This window comes from Pinus tabuliformis, chromosome 8, assembly GCF_031772625.1.
Source record: "Pinus tabuliformis cultivar Carrire ecotype Pingquan chromosome 8, CPIR1, whole genome shotgun sequence".
Taxonomy (NCBI): Eukaryota; Viridiplantae; Streptophyta; class Pinopsida; order Pinales; family Pinaceae; genus Pinus; species Pinus tabuliformis.
The window spans coordinates 1617438921-1617461636 of NC_142294.1; positions in this window are offsets into that span (position 1 = coordinate 1617438921).

The following is a 22716-nucleotide window of genomic DNA, read 5'->3' on the forward strand; positions in this document are numbered from 1 at the left end:
ACTCTAATCATGAATCAACAATTGATCAGATCAGTGAGGCCACTTCAGGAGTAGATTTACATGAAGATGTAGAGGTTCAAATTACACTTCCCAATCCCATCATTAGAACTTGGGAAGAGCTTATCAACAACAAGAACTGAACTAGTCTTGGATATGAGAAGGATGTGACTTTCAACATTTTAGACTACTCTAAAGCAACCCAGTTTCATAGTGTTGGGTTTCTTCGGGATGGTTCATCTTCACTTGCTCCTCTTCCACAACCATTTCAAATTGTGAGATGCCAACATTGTGATCAAGTTGGCCATGTGAAAGATCAATGTTTTGATTTTCACCCTTGTGAGCATTATGGAAAGCATACTCATCATTCAGACAAATGTTCTAGACACAAGCCTCCTACAAAAGCAAAGATTCACCTTGGATAAATCACTTCCTGGAAATGGTCTTCAAGTGGGAAAATATATTAGTCATACCACAAAGTTCATTCTTGTGTATTGAAAGATCTTATAGTGGAGATATTTTCATCTTTTCACCTTGTATTTGACAAGGGGGAATTGATGGTCAACTACTAGATTTGAAGATATATCAGGGGTGTTGAAGAAAGTGTAACTAGGTTCGGTCTTCATAAATGTACTTTTGATATTTGTATTTATTCAAGAAAATAAATATTATTTTTGTTATATTTATCAATGAGTTTCTTGCTCATTGAAATAGGTCTAGCACATGTCAAAGTGCTATAGGTGAGTCAAAGAGTCAAAAGAAAATGTTGAAGACCCTTAAGGGCATGTTACACCATGTATATATTTGTATAAGAGTCAAAGAATATCCCTCCAAGCAAAGACAAGTCCTCTCCATGCAACGACATCTTCAAAGGAGCAAAAACGAAGAAGAAAAATGAAGTCAGCCTACTGTCCTCAAGTTAGCCTAAAGGAGGGACAATCCTCTATATATAGAGGTTGTCCACTCCTCCAACGACAAGCCAACACACCTTTGAAATCAGCGAAGAAAGATAGCCGAGAAAAGGTGAAGAAAAGTCGAGTTTAAGGAGCCTCTAGTGCAACGAAGAAGGAGAAGTCTAAACCGAAGTTGAAGGGACTGTTTTTAGGGTGAAAAATAGTCACACATGCGAGAAATAGAGGACAGTCTGCGGTTACATCAGCAACAAGATCACAATCATATATATCTTATTGTTTGGGCTAGAAAGTTAGGCCTATAAGGCCTCCTACTCAAGCGAAGAAGAGGCTCTCCCAAGCAAAGGTCAAAGGAGCCTAATATTCAAGGAAACCACCCACACGTGTGAGAAACTAGGGTTGTTGTGTTGTCACATCAAGCCTACAACTACACATCAAGAAGAAACTTGGTTGGTCAAGAGAAGGAAGGTGTATCCATAGGTGAAGGATCTCACTAAGTATAAAAGATAAGTATCTCTTCTAGAGCTCACATAAACAAGGTCTATCTCTAGTCGAAGAAGGAAGGAGGAGGACGAAGTGTCGGGGAACGAAGTGTCGGGGAACGAAGTGCCAGAAGTAGGAGGACGAAGTGTCAGGAAACAAAGTGCAGGAAGAAGGAAGGACTTGACTTGTACTTGGAGGATATTCTTGTCAAGGGTCTAGGGTTTGGCATGTGAAAATTCCTAGAGTCTAGGAACCCCTATTGCAATAAATCTAAATCTGCTTCACCTACTTGATTTTTAACATACATTAACCAAGTTATTCTTCTGAATACTGAAGCAAATTACTTCTGTAGCCTACACTAATTAAATATTTGATCTCATGAAACAAAAAACAAAGCAAAGAATAAGATACATAGGACACACTTATTTTTGGGCACAATAGTCCCCGAAAATACCCAATGCGGGAGAACCGGTGCAAAAGCTCTGAGGGTTTTATTATTATGCAGGAGAAATATCTGAATACAAATCTAGGATGCTCATCTAGCAATCCTTTACAGAGAAGATACTGGCAGAAAATTTGAGTGAGTTTTACCTCACTTCACCTACCAGAATTCCGGCTGATTCGGCACAAGATTGGCTAACCTCGGTTATTTCTGTGTCACCTCTTCTGCCCTCTGCGTCAAATTTTGCTGATTTTCAGCAGTTCCCAGCAATTCTGCCTGTTCCCAACAGTTCCGACTTTTTCCCTTTGTGTCAACTTTCCCGGCTATTCCAAAAGATCCCGACAGTTCTGGCTGTTCCTGGCAGTTCTAACTTTTTCCCTCTGTGTCAGCTTTCCCGGCTGTTCCGGCAGTTCCGACTTTTGCGTGACAGAGAAATTTTCTTCTCTGTTGGCTCTCTCCGCCTCTATCTCTTTATTCTCCGGAAAGTCCTTATCCCGGATTCTCACTGCCCCTCTGCTGCAGAATGATTACTTAATTCAAAATCCTAAGCAAACGTTGCCCTAGGAATCGAATTCTTAATCAATTCATTCTCTTTGCGTGTTTCCAAATGAACCCCAAGCCTCCATTTTATACTTTTCCTGTTGAGCCTTCAATGGCCAAGATTAAGTCTCTAATCAACGACTAAGATTAGAACATGACTTGATCCGCCTTCTAGATCATTCTCACCCATATTTTGATTAATACCCATTAATATTTTAATTTTCCTAAGTTTAGACTTAGGAACCCCATTAAAAATATTAATATTTTTAATAAAATACAATCCGGGTGGAATTTCACCAAACGGTTTTTGGGTTCTTTACAACTCATGTGCCTTAGCCTCTCCATCAATTTTCAAGGCTAGAGCACTTCCGATGCTACCAAAAACTAACATGGCATTGATCAATAAGAAGCTTCAATAAGAGATTTATGAAAGGGTTTTCCTCTCTAAGAGAGAGAGGTTTTGCCCTGGCAGAGAGCCAACATCTTGTGTTCTTGTTCTTATGTTTTTGGTAGCAGTTTGATGAAGTAAACACACATGCATTAATAAGAAGAGAAGAAGATTAAGCTATCAGAATAAATTGTAAACGAGCTTTACAGATTGTTATCAAGTCTAGAAGAATCCTACTATACCTCATTGCCCTAGATTCTTCAAAAAGGCGAACTTGAGCCACAACTTGAACCAAAGCTCGTTGCCAAAGCCTAGAGCCAGATTTAGCCAGTGCTAGAATCATAGTTGTAGACATAGATAGACTCATGTTCCATGAGTGTGATTTGGTTGGTGTCCTACCTTAAACCACCACTAATAGAAGACTTCGGCTTCTGCTACCTATCTCATCAGTTTGTGGTCATCTTTAAACTATCATTAGGGAGCACTTCCACTTCGCTAGAGACTCCAAATTCTAGCTAGTTTTGAAATTGTTCCAAGGACTACTTTGTTGAGAAATATAGGGTAGCTAGATTTGGTGTGGTTTCTCTCTACTTTGATAACTGCTTGTGATATTCTTTTCTTCAACTTGTATTTCTTTATTATTATTAACTTCTTCTTTTCTTGATTGTTATTGTTTTCTAATCATCAAACAACTACCAAACAAATGAAGATCAATAGAACACAGTAGACACCAAATATAGGTTGCTAACCAACGCCAAAACCTCTCCTAGAGAGGAAAACCTTGTTAATTTTAAATAGGGCTATATTGTTTTTTGCTTTGATAATTGCATTTCTTCATTAATACATTAAGTTCAACCCATAGCATCATAACATTATACATATTTACATCATTATTCATCAACATATGCAACTATGTAGAAAGAACAATAACATCATCATCAATGCAGCAGAACATAAAGGAACAAGAGAAGAAAAACATGTACACATAGAGACACTAGGATTGTTCGGAGACCAGGGCAAAACCCACTATGGGGAAAACCCTTGCAAATCTTCTTCTAATAGATTGTCATCAAATAATTCAACAAAAGAGAGTACAATGATCCATATCTTCACAACAAGTAGAATATCCATGAAATGTATCTAAAACATCATAACTCTGATTAACATAACTGTAATGTATTGGCACTGCCTGTAGCCTGTTGCCGAACACTTCTGTCACTGAGCGAAATCTTTGGAACACTGAAATCTCATCTTGGAGTCATAGTTACAGGGAGGAGAAGTTGTGCGAGCAACTATGATAGACAGGGTCACTCTCTATGAACTGCAAGATAGCGACTATGGAAGATCGGTCGCTCCCATACCATTCTGTGCGAGCGACCGGGGACCAAACTGACCGAAAATCTTGGTCTCTCTCCTGTAGATCCTGTGCCACCAGCCAAGGATTCAAAGTCGCTCTCATGACCACTCTGTGCCAGTGACTGAGGACCCAAAGTCGCTCTCATGACCACTCTATGCCAGCGACTTTGAATCATAAAACCCTAGTTCAGTGCGAGCTTCATCCTAAAGTTTCAGACCCTTGAGCAAGCTTCCTCTGTTAGACCTGTGCGAGCCAAGACAATATAGAAGAGGAGAAGAGATATTTTTGTATGTGTCCAAATGAGCTTGAGGTATCTTCTATTTATAAGCTTCCATGAGGGTCCACTTGACCTGTCCATTGGTACATGTGCATAGGGCCGACCTAATCCAAAATATATGTATGAATAAAATAATTCATAACTCAACTTCTGCTTGTCCAAATGAGGTGATCTTTAGGTCGATTTTGGTCCTCTCGGAAAGAGGAATCTGATGCCATCATCATCTCCATCAAATGAGTAGTCCAAAGTGGAATTTGACCGCAGTTTCATATTTTAACACTCCCTCTCAACTAGGGAGAATTCCACCTGCCAATATCTGACCATCGATCAACATGACATACATCCCATCTCAAGTATCTCATCATCCCGGATCATCAATGTACATCTCTTGCTTATTCCTACTTATCTCTTAATTGCTGCTCATATGCTGAATATTGTCAAATATAGAAGAAGAATTTGCCACTGGAGGGGAGCTTAAGCTACCACCCTCTATTCATCGGGCTACAACTCAGAAATTCAGCAGGCTACTACTTGGAACCACATTGGGGAGCTACTACTCAACCCAGAATCCAATGATAATGAGGAAGGTCCTATGGGCCACTCTCACCCCAAGTCATCTCATATAGGGGAGCATATAGCTACCACCGTATATCGAGCAATAGGATACCTCATCACACAAGGGAGTAAACGCTCAACCTTGGAATTTCATCGGGTCATCTCAACCCACGGGTCATCTCAACCCATCCTATTGCCTATTGATCTTCCCATTGATGACCCAGAATAGTCATGTGGTAGAACACCTGCATCATAATCGCCTTGGGTTGTACACCCCCAAGTACACTCTCTCGTTAGCTAGCGAGGAGTAGTACTCCCAACAAGCCCAACTTGTGGGTATGATGCCAACTTGGGTATACTCTACAAAGTCCAATATAGGGTGAGCTACTACTCCAACCCTATGGGCAACAAATAGGGGTAACGCCCTATTGTCTAGAGTTCCCTCAACCCCAAGAGCCCTCCATCTCGATTCCTCACCCTGGGAGCTCAAACAGGGTAGGAAGAGTTGGCTCAGTGTCCTTGATCAATGTTGTCCCTCATCTGGAGGGGATGCTCTCTAAAGACCAAGATGCCTTCGAGAGAATCTCTGCAATCTGCTTGTCTCAATAGCAGTTGTTTCCTGTTCATATAGAACATCAAATCAAATATCATGTTAGAGCATAAATAATCATATAAATCATAAAAGGATACCATAATCATCCTCCCTTTTAGGGAGGTGCCAACCACAAGCCTAAGCTTGTCTCGCATAGCTGCACTGTCTCAATATATGAGAGTATCATGGTCCCAACTATATGTATATGGGATTCTTTGCCAATCGGATCCCACTCTTTATTATCGCAATGTATCCATGTCATATCCATATCATGCTCATACAGCTCTCTAAGGAGCTTCTTCAACCTGCTCATAGCTAGTCATGCTAGCAACATCATACTCAACCTCGGTTGTGTCACGGACCTCTCATCATGGCAGATCTCATACTAAGGCAACACTCATATGTGCTCATCAATAATCAACATCAGCATCTCCATACAGTGATATATAAGAATATCTCAAACCAAGAGTATATCATATCATGCAAACATCTCGAAGGATTCTTGGCGGCAATGCAATGTGTATGAAGTGACTCAATCATGAACTTATTCAGGTTCTATGCACATCATACAGATGGATGTTCAAAATGGAACATCAATGCTTCAATCAACTGTCGGATGCCATGTCAAGTTCAACAACATCTTTAACTTCAAATCAGAGTGTCCAAGGATTTGAATTTCCAATTTTCAATGCTTCTTCAATAGCTTCACAATATAGATTATCTTTTCCCAACTTCAAAAATCGATTCATCATGCCATGATACATTATTACGAGCTTCAGAAGTCATCTCCCTCTTACTTATATCATCAAAGGCTTTTTACCTGACAAAAGTAGATCGTCAGTATATAAAAACCAAAATCAAAATCAAAGTCATACCTTGGAACACTTTTGAGGTAAGGGCTTGAATCAACACATCGTTCGGCTTCATCAGATAACTATCAATGCAGACATATATGGATCGAGGGGGCTTGCTTCATGCAATGCTCACTGCAACCATAACACTTTACCAAACCATCAACCCTTCATAAATCCTTATTGTACAATCAAATCAATTAACTAATCTCATCAAAGTTTATAAGCCAGATCAATACTAATATCAAAAGTTATCAATATCTCAGAATCAATTCTTTGAACCAGATGACAAGTAGGGCTTTCATCAAGTCGTGACATCATCTATTATCAAGCCAACATGTTTTCATCAACCACACAATATAAATCAAGTCATTCCCATAATACAAGTCATAGGAAGTCACTATGCTCATATATCATAGTCATCAAGGCAAATCATTAGTCATCAAGTCAAAACATTAGACATCATGTCAATATCCAAGTTTGCTATCATAGTAAGATCTATAGTCCAAGACATATCTCAAACATTAAGTCATAGATCTAGGTCATCATTAGACATCATACAACTCATATATATCAATCAAGCAAAAAAACCATGTCAAACTCTTGTAGCACAAAATGACATATCTATGTGTATGTCATGGTCACCTGTAAACATTCAAACTTCCCTGCTTTCAAATCTTTCATATGTCTTCTACTTATCTGTGGAACTGACATCCTTCAAGTGAACATCTTGATTCAGAGTTTAGATAATTTCAGAAATCTTCAGATGATGGTCAACAGTAGTCAACCTCTGGTTTCTTTCATCAAGTTAGCATGGGTGCATCTTTAGCTACCTGGGCCTTAGCATGCGTGTGTCTAGGGACGTGTATTCCTAGTTCAATCCTTGTGTCCAGAGCAGAAACCATAATTTTTGTACAGGCTCTAGATCTGAGACCTTGCTGCAGATCAATAATGTCAGATGCACATAAATCATATTTCAATAGTGCAAAATGCAAATAGTAATAAGAGTAAGAATCTTGAAAAGAGATTCTCCCTTTGACTGGGAATCTACTTCATTCGACTTCTTTCATGTCATCAACCCGTCTTTACTAAAGTCATGCAACAACAAAACATATATCCATCATGGTCATAACATGCTCACGTCAGCTACTACATCATGACATCAATCTTTCATCAAAGGGTAGATTCAACGGACACGTGTGACAACATAATTCAAGGATCATGAACACAATATCACTTCTATCAAGTCAATCCGTCAAGTTTAGGGCATTCAGTTTTACCATATGCCATAATTAATATCGAAGACATGACCATAGCTAATAAGAGATCTAGAGTATCAAACTCATAGTTCTATCATCAAGGTTATCATAGGACCAAGTCAGATCATTCAATAAAACTTTACCAAAACAATAAGAGTGTCAACATACTTTCATCATACTTATCACAAGCATTATCAGTATCAATGACGTAACCTTCTATAAGAGATCCACCATGTCTTATGCATGTCAAGTGTCAAGAGTATCATTTACTAGAGTCAAGGTACTAACCTTCTTTACAGAATTAGGATCTCTAAGAACAACATATGTTAGCCAAACATCAAGTTATGCCACTATATCCAAGATCAACAATAAGTAGCCTCATAGAATCAAGAAGATCAACATGATCAAAATATTCAATACTAGGTGCACTATTTCATCATAGGAAACATAAATCCAAATCTCTTTCATATGCAAGCATGAACCATTTGCAAAGGAGACATTCTCAACATACCATAAGGCTTACCTAGTCATCCAATGTTATAGTTGAAACATAACATTGAAACAATATACCTTTCATACCTTGTAGTGTTCAAATACCTGTGCACCTTCTCATAGACGAGTTGTAGTGCTTGTCACCTTTTCATCAAGTGCCTCTTTCCGGCTCTAGATTTTCTTTCCATCATGTGCCTCTGTACCTCTTTCTAGATCTAGCTTTTCTTTCCATCATGTGCCTTTGTACCTCTTTCCAGATCTAGCTTTTTCTTTCCTGCATCTCAAATGATCCTCAAGAGGGATCCACTTATCACATCTCATCAAGGAGGTTAGATACATCCATATACTCAAATATACATGTAGGAAGTATAAGCAATGATCAAAACAATAATCATAATAATCAGATTCATAAGTCTAAACAAGAGTAAAGACACAAAGAAACATCATAAGTCAAGGAGTACTTATCTTCAATGAGAGGTGATCCTCTCCCTCTTGAACCAACCTTCAAGAGTCATCACTATCCATAGTCCACATAAGAATGTTGCCTTCAATCAACTTTGTCAACAACCGACCATCTAGGGCTTCATCAAATCTATCCCAAGTGCTTGAGCATCTTCACATAGACCATGCTAGAGTTTCATACATCAAATCTCAAGTCTTTGCCATAAACCAGGGTTTCTCTTAAACCATAACCATCAAATCCTTATGCACTAACTACCTAGGGTTTCCTTCATACCTAGCATTCTTATAGTCTCCACCATCCTCTTCTTGCTTCCATCAAAAGTGTCTCCATGGGGGTGATTTCCATGGCTTTTCTTCAGCCTAACTTTGATTCCATGTTAATTTTTCATAGGGCTATATTGTTCTTTTCTTTGATAATTTCATTTCTTCATTAATACATTAAGTTCACCCCATAGCATCATAACATTATACATATTTACATCATTATTCATCAACATATGCAACTATATAGAAAGAACAATAACATCATCATCAATGCAACGGAACATAAAGGAACAAGAGAAGAAAAGCATGTATACATAGAGACACCAGGATTGGTCAGAGACCAGGGAAAAACCCACTATGGAGAAAACCCTTGCAAATATTCTAGTAGATTGTCATCAAATAATTCAGCAAGAGAGAGTACAATGATCCATATCTTCACAGCAACTAGAATATCCATGAAACACATCTAAAGCATCAAAACTCTGATTAAGATAACTATAATGTATTGTCACTGCCTGTAGCCTACTATCGAACACTTTTGTCACTGAGCGAAATCTTCGGAACACTGAAATCTCAACTTGGAGTCATAGTCACAAGGAGGAGGAGTTGTGCTAGCGACTATGATAGAGAGGGTCGCTCTCTATGAATTGCAAGATAGCGACTATGGAAGCTCAGTCGCTCCCATACCATTCTGTGCGAGCGACTGGGGACCAAACTGACCTAGACCCCCAGTTGCTCTCATGTAGACTTGCCAACGACCAAGGATCCAAAGTCTCTCTCATGACCATTGTGTGCTAGCCACTGAGGACCCAAAGTCGCTCTTATGACCACTCTGTGCCAACAACTTTGAATCAGGGAACCCTAGTTTAGCACGAGCTTCATCCTGAAGTTTTGGACCCTTGAGTGAGCTTCCTCCGTCATACCTATGTGAGTCAAGACAATATAGGAGAGGAGAAGAGAGATTTTTGTATGTGTCCAAATGAGCTTGAGTTCTATTCTATTTATAGGCTTCCATGAGGGTCCACTTGACCTCTCCATTGGTGCATGTGCATAGGGCCAACCTGATCCAAAATATATGTATGAATAAAATAATTCATAACTTAACTTCTGCTTGTCCAAATGAGGTGATCTTTAGGTCGATTTTAGTCCTCTCGGAAAGAAGAATCTGATTCCATCATCATTTCCATCAAATGAGTAGTCCAAAGTGGAATTTGACTGTAGTTGCATATTTTAACAAAACCCACAAGAATTCTTCTCTTCTTGTAGAATCTTCAAATGATGAATTCCAAGACATTTAGACCCAAAACAGAGACACCTGCAAGACCAAGTCTGCAACTTTTCGACCCTTCTGCAGCAGCTGCAACTTCCAACGTGTGGGATAGATAGGCTATTTTAGGCCTCCTCGCTTGATTTGCTTCTTGTTTTTTAGACAATTAGATGATATGTCTTGCCCTTTGTCCACTAATTTCATCCTTCCTTGGAGATATGAAGTTTCTTCCTTGATGTTGTAGAAACCCTAGCTTTTCCTTCGCACATGTGAGAGAGATTGACCCAAAATTTTCAAAAATGTTATCTTCTAGTCCTTGACTTGCTTTGTGGTCTTCTTTCTTGTTCTCCTTATGATCGAACTTGCTTGGATTGTGCTTCAAATGACGTCGATTTCTTCTATAAATAGGCTTATTAGGAGGTTGAATTACCCTTCATGAGGCCGACTTTTCTTCTTGCAGGCCGACTTGGTCTTGGAGGGACATTTGACACAATTTTGACTTAAATAAATTCTTTTGACTTGATACAAGATGCGCAATAGGGTCTATTACATATGTGAATGACTCTTATGCCTTCTTAACTCTTTGACAAACCCCTAGAAGCATACAATGGGTGCTTTGACCTAAAACAAATTGACCTTGAGCATGAAGCCCATCCTATAAAATAACAATAATTAAATTTTCTCTCTTTTACAACAAATACATAAGATCAATAGCGCAAGAGATATTATGAAGACCGAACCTAGTTACATATTTCAACACTCCGTTTTAACTAGGGAGGTATTCATAATACATAGAAGGTACATGGACATTCTCATACTAAATAATTCTCATAAGAAGAGTCAAATTAGTAAGCCATCTCATAAGCTATCTTCTCAGCTTATATTAATGCATCTTTATCATATCAACCAACATTGTGATATAGCAAGGCCTTGACTTAACAACTCTATCTCTCCACCAGATTAGAGCACAATGCTAGGGAGACAATGATTTATAGACACCTTCATCATTGTCTCTCAAGGCACATACCCCATCCAGATGTTCACGAGGTATGTCCTTTTAGGATCATTCCAGTCTTGCATTTACCCATCCTTAAGGAATTTCCTCTTCGACTACTCTTACCTATTGGATGCCCTACCTCATCCTTAAAGAGTATCGGTTCTCAGATGCTTATTCGATCCTCCATTCGTTCTTCATGATGTGAAGACAAGAATAATGTGTCTATCTCGCCCTCTCAACTAGGGAGCATCTAATTTTTCCTGTAAAATGAATATACCTAAGCTCCCTCTTAATTAGGGACTTGTTTCCATTGTCCAACAACAACAATATGCTCTTTGGTGGAGATCATGGTACTATCAGATGCTAGTAGGGCTCCTCTTTCTGCATCATCATGTCTTGAATAAACTTCAGCGTCTTCATCATGGAGCCATCTTCTTCCATAAATTTTTCATAGGGCTTCATGCATCTTCTACATCACTTTTCCTTTCTTTTTCGTAGTGTTGAACCAAGTAATGCTAGTCATGTCATCTTCTTTTCATTGGAAAGTGACCTTCCTTTGTCATCATTTGGCTATCCTTTTACTGCTACCTTTTCCAAGTTGTGTTCCTTCCAAAGTTATCCATCCAATATTATGTGTACTAGTTGTGGGTGAATTTCTACAACCCTCTTGATGGTATCCCTATTTCAATCTCCAACCAGGTGCTTGCTTTCAGGAATAAAAAAGTGAACTTCAAAAAAATATAATTACCTCTTCATGATGGCCTTTCGTCATAAATCTGCTTTTTGCAATATCAACATCCTATTGATAATGTTGGCATTGATGTCAAATGATTATGTTAAGATCATTGATCTAATTGATTGGTGTTGATTGTGTTAAGATTAATTTAATGCAAAGGCTGAAAGTGATGTGAAGTGCAAAGACTGTGATATTAAATGTGAAGGTTGAACATTGTTAAAATGGGACATAAATTTTTGAGACAAAAGCTGAAATATATATGTTTCATTGAATAGAAAATGTAGATAATACAAATCTGATTTGTTTCTTGTAATCAATATTGATTGAGCTGTTTTAGTTCAACTCATTTTATATTACAAATTGTTTTCAGAACTGAAAATGAAGAGACAAGTTTGTGAGCAGTTTTTGGAAGTCCAAGAGACAATGCTTCATTTCATATTCTTGCAAAGAATACAATCAACCAAGATGGCTTGCTTATAAAAGATACGATGTGGAATGGAAACATAACTTTTGGAAGTGAAGTAGTCTGCAATGTTTTAAAACTTCAACTTCGACACCGACTCGACCGAGGGTCAACTCCGACTCCGACTCGGTATCGACTCGGCCGGCTCGATTTCAATGACTCGGTCATTGTAAAAAATACATTAAATATTTAATTTTTTATAAAAAAACATAATTTTAAAGATTTTCATTCATGTTTGCAAACACACAGCATTAGAATATAGATAGAAGACAACATATGATCAAAGCAGGCTCATGTATATATCCATTATATCAAAATGGCACCCAGTGCACTGTACAATACATACATGATGATGATATAGAGATCAAAACAAAAACACATAACCAAGGAGGCTAGAAATGGCCTCTACAACAAAAGTAAACTGTGACCAATACTATTAGCTAGTGGCATCACTGGCTACTGCTAGAGGAGCCTAGATCATCTAGATCAACCTCTGGATCAGAGTCAGACAGGGGCCCCATGGCTCCTCCTCATCATCATCTCCAACTGCAACTGTAGAAGTGGTAGCACTAGGAGGCTGTGCAACAGCTGCAAGCTGAGATAGACAAGATATGCGCTTCTATCGTGGCTTCACAGAAGAAGCGCTTGTAACTGGAGGACTTGGGGTTGGCTTTGAGGCTGGTACAAGTGGATTAGGATCTGCATTCAACTGAACATTATGTTCGAGTGTTGCCTCCATCTGTAAATCCAAATCAAGATCTTCATCAGAATCAAACTCTGCCGGATGACTCTCCACTACCCAATCTGATGTTGGATCAATGTCTTCCAACATAATGGGATCTGAATTAGGTCTTTTGTTCAGCAATTGGTTGCGTCTGAGCCAGAGGTTGTATTGGACATAGACTAGATCATTTAACTGTTTTTGATCCAAAAGGTTTCTCTTCTTTGTATGAATCCTTTCTGTTGACCACTACGTGTCAACTTCCCATAGCAGTACACTCCCTTTTTCGCAAAAGGGATAGCGCTTGAGCAATGTGTCCGTGTCTGTCATCATCAGCCCAATCATATCATTTTGTAAACCCAGTCTGCATGTGTAAATTGTAAATAATCTTAGCAGATCTGAGTCATGTATGTAAATTGCCTAGGTGGACCTAATTTTCTAGTGATAATCTACATTCCGGAAGGTTTTTTGTCTCACCGATCCATGATCGGTAGAGTTTTCCTTCAGCCTAACCCCAAAGCCGGAATGAATTTTGTCATTATAATCTTAGGGGAATCCTGGTGTGTTGATCTGCTAGATTATATCTGTGTCGCAAGACTGGGTGGTCTATGAGGGTCTATGTCAAATGGGTTTTCCCCCCTTGAGATGTAAAATTGTAAAAGTCATGATGTAAAGTGTCTTGAGGGTTAGGAAATGTTTTAATCCCCTCATAAGTCCTAAGTCCTAGGTCCTAGGTGATTTTTCCAAAGGCTAAGTTCGATGATCCATTTAAAAAAGTAATAATAATAATAATAAAAGATATAAAAAATTAAAAAATTAAAAAATTTTAAAAATTTTAAAAATTTTAAAATATAAATTAAAAAAATAAAAAAATAAAAATTAATAATAATAATAAATAAAAATAAAATCTAAAAATCTAAAAAATAATTAAAAATAAAAAATAAAAAATAATAATAATAATAATAAAATAATAATAAGTTAAATTTTTGAGTAAATAAATGCAAAATTTCAATTTTTTTAATATATTAAATGCATTTGAAAATTCGACGGATGAGATTAAAAGATATCCTGATCCTCATCGACGGTCGAGATCATTTTGACATGGATCACTCGAATTAGTTGTTGGAATTTTTTCCTTTAAATAGGGTGCTAGGGGTCATTTGAGATCATTCGATCCAATGTGGAAAAGTCTGCAAAAAATCCTGATTTAATCCTAAAAAAGCGATTTTTTAAACTAAACGATTTAATCTCCCGACTTTTTGGCGACTTTTTCAGAAAGGAAAAAATCGCGATTTAATCGTTATACCGACCCAAAAAGTCTGCCTCCCTCCCAGGCCGCAGATAAAGAGGCCGCAAAGGCGAAAATGATATAATTTTCTCCTGTTTAATCTTAAGGCAGAGAGTGGAATCTTTCAAACATAGCCCTAGAAATTTGGTGATAACGTTGTGCTGTGCACTTTGTTTTGTTGTTGAATCTTAATTTCGAGCATTATAGTTGGTTGGTGTTATTGAGAAAATTAATTGCTTGGTTGCTATATTCTGCTGAATATTGAAACATATACGGCTATTATTGGTTTGCTCTTGCTGGATGTTATGTCTGCAAAACAATATGGATCTATATGAGATGTGCAAAAAAATACAGAGAAGAGACATTAGCCAAAGGTTAAGCTGCCAGAAGGCTGCTATAAGAAACTGAGAAGACTATGAAAAAGAAGTGCATACCTACCTCGACGAGCATGATTGTGAGATATAAGAGAAAGAGGACAAGGAGTATCCAGACTAGCAAGCAAGGAATTGTAAATAGCTGATGAACATTCCCAAGAATCAACACTGTTATGATCATATTTTTTGTCGATAATGTGGAAAAACATTGGTGATAAAATGCACTTAGAATGCAGACTGCAAGAGTGTAACATCTTTTTAGTGATCGAATTCACATGTAAAGAATGACATTGTAGTAAAACACTGAAAACACCTCTAAACTATGACTTTGACTCTAGATGTAAAAAAATAAAATGAATAATTTTGTGTTTTTTTAATTTTGCCAACTTTTTCAAAAAGCTCCAGACTTTAACGAGTTTTTCAACTTTTGGACCCTTGCCGAATTAATCCCGACTTCGACTTTTTCCACATTGATTCGATCTGTGAGTCATGTGCTGAAGAAAGCTCTCTTGTAAACTTTTTCTGGCGCAAATAAAGAAAGACTTTGGGGTTGAAATCTTGCTGGTGTTACTCTCTTGAAGCGCTGTGAGCTGTTTTATTTTCTGCATAATTTTATTTTCAGCCATTAGTAATAGCCTGATGTAGAGTACTGTTGAACACATGTATCTTGTTCACTTACTAGGATTTGAAATGGTATTAGAATTTCTGAATAATGGCATGTATCTCCATTACATCTGGAATTTAATATTGTTTTTTCCCTCTTTATTGATGGTTGAAGTGAGTTGTGCAGGAAACCCTTATTGAGAAAATCAGTGGGTGTTTGGGGAAGTTCTCGGTTGAACCAACCAACTCCCGCAAAGCATTTTCTTGTAGAGCCCAGCCAGTTTTGATTCTGGGTCTAACATTTAAAGTTTATTTTTTGAATTGCATGAGAGATTTCTGAAGTATCTCATAGTAAATCTGATATTCTGAAAATATTATGGAAGGTTACTGACAAATCTAGCTGTTGTAGAGTCACAAAGCTGTAAATTTTGTAGTTGGTTTTTAGGGTTTTATTTTTTGTATATATTTTGGGTGTTTTTTCTTTCCATTTACAGGTTGCAGGGTTTTCTGAAGACTTCTGAGGGTTTGATCAGCTCCCTGCTATTACTCAGGGTTTTGTCGTGTTGCAGGTTTAATTGTGTTACAGGGACATTTTGAAATTTTCTTGAGGCAAACTGTGTTCCAGCCTCTCCATACCTGCTGCTCTATCAGCCTGCGTTCCTTGCAGCCACCAGTCTTCTGCTCCTCACGCTGCCATCTCTGCGTTGATTCCACACTCAGCTCGTTGGGTTCTCACCTGCAAAACACATTGAAATCGCACAGCCCATTGACATCACGCAGCGTCTCACATCTCCATCGCCGCCTCGTCTAGCTCCACGCTGCCACTTTCCGTCTCATCCTGCTCCTTTCTAAACTCGTCCAAGCTGCCAGGCCTGCGTTCTGCCTTCAACGCTTTCCCTCATCTCCACGTTGCCATTGCTATCCCTCTGCGTGATTGTTCTTTCTGCGCATTTCTTCATCCTTGTCACACCAGCCACCTCTGCACCTGCAAAGCACATCAAGTCCACGCAGCTCCAATTATCTGCTCGTTCTCCACGTATTTGCGTTGCCCAAACCTGTGCTCTCCCCACGCGCCTAACCTGCTGCCACAATCACGTTCTTCCTCCACGCAGTTTCAAACCTCGTTACCTGTCCAAAAAAAAAGGAAACGCGTGAGTTCCTTTTGCTGTCGCTGTCAAAATCTGTAGCAGCGTGTTTCGGCCTGCTTCACGCGTTATAAAGAGGATTAATAGGTTACGTCTATGTTTTTTGTTTGTTAGCATATAGTTTCGTATTTTATTTTAGGTTTAGTTTTAGTTATATCCAGTCGTATATCAGCATATTTCTTTTTATTTTTTTTATGAACTTTCCTTTTGATCGTTCTGTATAGTTTTCATTTAAATTAGCATTATATTTTGTTAGATGTCAGTTTAGTTTAGATTAGTTTTTAAGATTTATTTTTAATTTAGCACATAGTTTAGTTTAGGGTTTCATTTTAGAATTAGATTTTCTTTAAAGTTTAGTTTTATTTCATAAAAAAAATAAATTGTTTAAAAAGAGTCCTTTTTAAATAGATTTTAATTTAGATTATTTTCTAGTTTTAGATTTAATAAATTTTTACTTTAGTTTTAGAGTTAGATTCAGGATTTGAGTTATTTTTGTTTAGTTTTTTATTTAACTAAAAAATATATCAATAAAAAAAAATCATAAAAATTAGAAAATATAAAAAATCATAAAAGAAAATTTTGTTTTAAGGTTTTAGTTCATTCTTTTATTTAAGTTATATATATATATATATATATATACACATAAGGTTTCCTTTAATTTAGTTTAGATTTTAGTATTGTTTAAATTTTAGATTTAAAGTTTCATTTATTTAGTCTTTAGTTAGATTAGTGTCATTTTATTTGAAAATATAAAAATATTTTTGGAAATATTTTGCCAGATTCAGTCTTGGCTTAGGGATTTGTCATGTTTGCGATATATCATTTCTACTGAGGCTAAAATTTTGATGATCATTTATGTGGTTAAACATGCTTAAATGTTCAGTTGAAGATTAGCTACATGAGTGTGATCTCTGGTTAGCATTTAAAATCACGTGGTTATTTAAAGCATTTAATCTTTCGAAATTTTAATCGCTGGAATATTGTTAAGCGATTGAGCGTTTATCGATTATCTCACATTTGGTAAAAGTTAAACTTTATTTGAGTTGTTTGATGGTAAACGATTGTTAATGAATTCATATTTCTGCAGCATCTGATAAATAATCATTTAATCATTTATTTCATAAGGCACTGGTTTATTAACTTAATAAAATCAATTAAGTGCTTGTTTCCCCTCGTGTCTCCCAACCCAACTGGTCCCCAGTTGGTCATCCGTTATCCCATAAGGTCTACTCCCCTTAGCCGCGGGAGACAGGCTTAAACAGAGAGATCGGGGATTAGGGTAACAGCCCCCCAGTCTGAGCGTTGTCGTGACAATCTGTGCAACAACATTTTTTGGCGCCGCTGCCAGGGATAGAGTTTTTCTGTCCTTGGTCCTTTCATTTCAAGTTTTTTCGTGTTTCACTTCCTGTCCGGGTGGCGACTCCACTTCATATATTATCTACAAGAGTGTATACTAGAAGACATCCAAGCAGTCTGTGCAATCATACTCCTGATCCTGAAAGGGCTCTCAGGGTACAATTACACAAACTCTCTTCTCATACACTTCTCGTTAATCTCGGACAAGAAGCCCTCTCTAATATCCATTTGATTTTTACTAGTCAAGTTGGGCACAACATCATGGATATATACGCCCCTTGCGATTTTTCTTACATTCCAGGGTATGCCAATGATCTTCCATCACTGTTGATAGATAAGTTGCCTAACTTTCAAGGAGATAATGCAATTAGTGCTAATTCGCATTTGAGAGATTTTAGTATATGGATGGCTAAGTACGCAAGATCTGCTGATTTCAATCATGAGGATGTTAGAATGACTCTTTTCATCTTAAATTTACGGGGCGATGCCTATGATTGGTTTGCAGAAAAGCCTCAGAATTCATTTAATTCTTTACAATCGATCATTGATGCCTTTAAGGAAAAGTATGGAGATAAGAGAGAAGGAAGACACCTCGTAAAAGCTATTAGCATAATAAAAAAGAGAGAGAATGAAACTATTGAAGAATTTAACAAAAGGTTTAATGATATTGTTAGAGAATTACCGCAAAACTATAAACCTACAGACAAATATCTCCGAGATTTTTACGTTGATGCCTTTAGTCCTGAGGCATCTTATGAATTAAGGCGTGCTAGGCTTAATGATTATAGAGATTGCCAAGCCTTAGCTATAGAGCTTGAAAAGGACAAGGCAGCATCTGGGAAGTCTGAGATCCCAGGTTTCGATAGGGCTGCTACGAAACTAAAAGAACCTAAAGGAAAAGCAGTCCAAGAACCTGAAAGTGAGCTTGTTCAGAAATTGCTCCAAAAGATCGAAAGCGTGTAAATCAATCATAATAAGGAGATAGCTACTTTGCAGAATAGGTTGATCCAAATGGAAAGAGCACAAACGCAAAATTTTCAACCTCGGAATAATAATAACAGAAATAACAATTGGCAAAAGAAGCGTCAATCTAGTGAGCAGGGACCTCCTAATCCGTTAACTAATTTGGTTGATAATGCTCCTCCTTACTGTCGGGTTTGTGATGCTCTTCATGAAGAGGCCACTTGTCCCATCGTTAGAAGAATTTTAGATAATGGAATGTTTGGGGTAGGTGATCAAATAAATGTAGTAGGTAACAAGTTTCCTTTGTCTATGGATGATTGGATAGAGGTCAAGGAATCCTTCATCAGCTTTTAGTATAAATAACCTTGAAAATGAAGATGACATTTTCGCTGGGTTATATGGTGAAAAACCTTCTCCCGAGCAAATCATGGAAATTGCTAGAGATAAAGGTTTGACCTATCAGAGAAGGGATAAAGATTAGAGCGGGAATCAAATTCCCCCTCAAACTTTTAACCCTGGTTCAAACTCTGGATTAGATGTCGATTTGGGAAGTTGGTTCAACAATGCGAAAATCTGGGTTCCTGTCTCCGAGATTGCTAAAATCCCTTGCCAAAGCGATAAGTTACTAAAAGCTTTTCAAGGTCCTCAAGTAATTACTTCTCAATAGAAGACTCGGGAAGTTGACTATCATGATGCTCCCATATATTTGCAAAGCTTGGATGCGGATAACAAAGATCACCAGCTTTTCTTTATCACCTTGTTAGTTAATGGATATAAATTGAATAATTGCATGTTGGATTCTGGTGCATCAGCTTGTGTAATGACTAAAAGGGTCATGGAACAGCTTAACTTAAGAGTTTCTAGACCCTACTATAATATATGTGCCATGGATTCTAAAAAGATTGAAGTGCATGGTTTGATCAAAGATTTACAAGTTCATCTATCAGTTTACCCAAACATCATGATTGTTATGGATATAGTTGTTGTTGATGTGCCTGATGCCTGGAGAATGCTTCTATCCAGAAAGTGGGCCTCTAATCTAGGAGGAAGTATTCAAATGAATTGGTCATATGCTATGATTCCTTCTCTTAGAGGTGATGGTTTTGTAGCCTGAAAGAAAATTCCATGTTGAAGATCCTAAGAGACCTCACAATGAGATAATAAAAGAGCAATCTGACATTGGGAACTATGCCATCATGTCTGATTTCATAATTCCTCCTGATGATAAGATTAAGGATCTCAATGATAGAGTTTGGTACATGTACTTTGATGGTGCATCGTCTAGGCATGGTAAAGGTGCTGGAATAGTGCTTAAATCTCCCCTTGATCACATTTTCAAGTTTGCCTATCGATTATAATTTGAAGCAACCAACAATGTCGCTGAATATGAGGCTGTATTGTTAGGTCTTGAATTGGCAAAATCTTTGAAGATTAAGTTGCTTAGCATTAAGGGGGATTCTGATTTAATTATCATGCAACTTAAAAAGAAATTCACGTGCAAAAATCAAAGATTAAGAAATTATCGAAATGCTATGTGGGATAATATGGAACATTTTGATGCCCTTGACCTCGAAGCTATCCCAAGAGAGCAAAATAGTTTGGTAGTTGAACTTGCCGTAGCTGCTACTACCTTTCCGTTATCTGATGAGCTGATTAACGATAAGATCAAAATGGAAGTAATATTTAGACCATCTGTTCCAGATAACTCATAGCATTGGCAAGTCTTTAATGATCGTTTTCTTAATAGTCTGGATGAGTTTGAAGATTTCCGGATAGATTCTAAGGAGGATGGATCTTTAAAACATGAGCATATCATAAATCCTACTCCTAGGAATGTGGTTGCCTTAGAGCAACATTTTGATCGGCATGATGCCACGAAGTTGAGAGGAGAAAATAAGATGGACCCAGGCGAATATCTCGAGATAAACATTGGTACTTCTGAAAACCCAAAGATTGTTAAAATTGGTAAAGTACTAGTGTAGAGGAAAGAAAAAAGTTAACTAATTTACTTTGCGAATATCGAGATTTTTAGCTTTTTCTAATGATGAATTAAGAGGCTATAGGGAAGATGTCATGGAACATACTATCCCCTTAAAAGATGAAAATGCTAAACCCTTTCTCTAGAAACTTAGGCAAATTAATCCTAAGTTAGCCCCTTTGGTTCAGAAAGAGCTTGCGAAAATGCTTGCGGCGGGAATTATCGCTCAAACAAGGCATTCGACATGGTGTTCAAATCTGGTGATTGTTAGGAAAAAGAACGGTACGATAAGGCTTTGCGTTGACTTTCGAAATCTTAATCTAGCATGCAAGAAAGATAATTACCCTTTGCTAAACATGGAGACTTTATTGCAAAGAGTAACCGGTTCTGGAATGATGTCGTTGCTAGATGGTTTTTCTGGGTACAATCAGGTGTGGGTTAAAAAGGAAGATCATCATAAAACCACATTCACCATGCCATGGGGTACTTTTGAATACATCAGAATGTCGTTTGGATTAACCAACGTTGGGGCTACATTCTAAAGGGCTATGGATTATGCCTTTAAGGGGTTAATCGGGAAATTTATTGAGATTTACCAAGATGATCTTATTGTATTTTCTAAAGATGGTATCAGTCATATAAATCATCTTAGGCAGGTTTTCAATAGATGTAGAGATTACGGGATTTCTTTGAATCTAACTAAGTTTGTTTTTGGAGTAACAGAAGGGAAATTACTTGGCCATATCATTTCTAAGGATGGAATCAAGATTGATCCTGAAAGAATTGAAGCAATCCAAAAGATTCCTCTTCCTCATAATCTTAAATCCCTTCAGTCTTGTTGGAGCATTCAGTGCAGCTAAAGAAAAGACAAGTAACAGCAGATAATACACATCACAAAAAGAGACACAGGAGTTTTACGTGGTTCACCCAACCAATCTGGGCTACGTCCACCAAACATAGGCATCGGCAATCTTATTATCAAAATAGGAGATTACAAGAGAATCAATTTCCTCTCAAATGCTCACACTCCACCCAATCCGTCTAGACACCTGTTTTATAGCTAAGAGGATCTAACTGCCTCATAAATCCTCCTACAGCAAATATAGGATGCTTTAACTCACTCCGAACAAATAGAGCTAATATAGCAACCAAATCAGATTGTTGTCACCTACTGAGATTTTTGCCTATTTTATTAAAACAGAAAATCTCAACAATCTCCACCTTGACAACAATTAGCCTGATGCCCTGTTTCTTTATTATTTATTTTTTCTGCAAGCCAAGAGAAGACAAACACCAACGCAGCTTCTCCAACAAAATTGGTTTCGTGAACATGTCTGCACAGTTTTCCTTTGTATGCACCTTTTCAAGAGAGACTCCCCTTCAGTGATAACCTGTCTTAAAAAATGGTACTTAATTGGAATATGCTTTGATTTACTATGATAGGCCGGATTCTTAGCCAAATGTATTGCACTTTGACTGTCACAAAGTAACCTGATGTTGTCCTGTAACCTACCAAACTCACCAAGCAAACCTTTCAACCAAACCGCCTCTTTGCAAGCATGCGAAGCAGCAATGTATTCTGCTTTAGTAGTGGATAAAGCAACAATGTTTTGTAGCTTTGACATCCAGCTAATAGCTCCACCTGCAAGAGTAAAGACATACCCTGGAGTTGACCTTCTCTTATCCAAATCACCTGCAAAATCAGAATCAACATACCCGCAAACAGATTCACTACTTTTATTGTAAGTAATACAATAACTACTTGTGCCTCTCAAATACCGAAGCACCCATTTCACTGCTGACCAGTGTTCTTTACGTGGATTTGCCATATACCTGCTGACAACCCCAACTGCATGTGAAATATCTGGTCGAGTACAAACCATCACATACATCAAACATCCTACTACATTGGCATATGGAATTCGAGACATAAAATCCTTTTCTTCATCTGTATT